Source organism: Etheostoma spectabile, chromosome 10 (genome assembly GCF_008692095.1).
Source record: "Etheostoma spectabile isolate EspeVRDwgs_2016 chromosome 10, UIUC_Espe_1.0, whole genome shotgun sequence".
NCBI classification, from domain to species: Eukaryota; Metazoa; Chordata; class Actinopteri; order Perciformes; family Percidae; genus Etheostoma; species Etheostoma spectabile.
In genome coordinates this window covers 24465000-24466878 of record NC_045742.1, presented here as the reverse complement: position 1 = coordinate 24466878, position 1879 = coordinate 24465000, and positions in this window count along the sequence as shown.

Sequence of the window (1879 nt, the reverse complement as noted above, 5' to 3'; positions counted from 1 at the left end):
TGGGAACTGAAAGGCCACCATCCTCTTTCCTCTTCTGTTAAGTGGACATCTTAAGTTGTGGCCGCTTGCTTTTCCAGATAAATTTAAACAGCTGATTGTAATTTGCGCCAGTATCCAGCAGGAGGGAAGAGAGGTAGCATAGAGCTCACAAAATTGACCTTGGGTAAAAAAAAATATTTTAACCACTGAGATATGGGCTTGAATCAACATGGGGAGACCAATCCATTTTTCCATATCCTTTAAAACGCTGTTCAGACCAACAGAATAGTTATGTTTAATAATCTGCAGAGATGGTTGAGTTGCGGGCACAATCATTTGAATGAAGTAGTGCAGACTTTGACCAGTTAATTTTAAAGCCTGATAAGCTTCCATACTACTCGCATAATGATAGAAGGCGAGGAAGAGACAGAGGGGTTCTCTAAAAAAAACAAAAAATTATCTGCAGATAATGAGAGATGATGCGGTGTACTCAAATGCATATTGGTGACATCTTAATCAATTGGCAAATGGCTTGAGCCAGCAGCTCTTTAGAAATGACAAATAGTGCAGGACTTAAGGGGCAACCTTGGCGGGAGGATTTAGAGACTGGAACTAAAGAGGAGGAGGTGCGTCTGGTTAAGAATCGAGCTAAGGGATTAGAATACAAAGCTTTGATTATACCAATGACAGTTTTACCTTTAGACTTGACCACGCCACCTCCTGTTGAGGGTCAGGAGGAACCCTTCAAACCTTTAATAGGTTACTCAGTGTGTTGTGTGACCAACTCTGACTCTCCCCGGAGATAAACAATTAACAGGAGGCAAATATTGTACAAAAAACAGGTTTGGTTCTATAACAAAGTTTAAAAGATTCCCAATAAAAATAGCAGGGATAGACTAGTTAAAATAATAAATTAGATGGCAGAGAAAAAGTCACTACAAAATATCATGCAAGTATATAATATACAGTGTTAAGGCTACGTACATACAAGTGTCACCCAATGCAGTCTCACCACTAGGAGACAGTGTGTCGCCAAAAAACCCAGCCTTGTACAGGATCAAAACTGGATATACAGAGCGAGGAGAGCAATGTGTTAAAACCTTTTAACAATCTCTCAACAGACCACTTATAACAGCACAAATGCCTTGACCAAAGCAAATAAACAAAGAAACAAAGGTAAATAACAGTAGAAACCGAGACTGGACTGGTCCCACTTTAATAAAACAACACACTAATTGTCAGTCACAAAGTTACCATGTCTTGCAAATAATTAGTGCATTAATACAAAATAAAAAATAAGCCTACTTTGCAAGGACACAAACTCCTATGTTAATGCTATAACATACGAAGAACATACGAAGAAACTTAATTTTAGAGAACCTATTGGTTGAAGAATTATACTATAAAGATTTCGCACGGCATTCAATGGCAAAAGCAACACAGAAGGATAACATTTGCCCGCCACATTAATTGCTACCACATACGGCTAAAACAGCTGATTTGCTCCGGTTCCTTCTGTGAAGGACGAGAACTTGCGTCTGGCTATCACCCTAGTGGGACCAAAATCATAATCAACTTTAAGCGGCACTTGTGATTGCTGCCCAAATTACCGCAGCCAAACATTGCGTACCTGCATGACCGGAATCCAGTGACGTGCAGTCAGGGTAGGCAGGGTAGGCAGTGCCTACCTTGCCAAAATTCACATGTACCCCTGACTGCAGACCCGCAGACCTCAATGTAGGTGGGGTTAAACGTTGAGGGGCGGGGTCAAACATTTAGCTCCGCCCAGTCTCCAACCGTCCACTACCCAACCCATTTAATACGAGAAACCTTAATGGATGTGGGAAATGCAGCGATTTAAATACAACAAACTTAATCTTTGGTTTTACTAATTATGAAA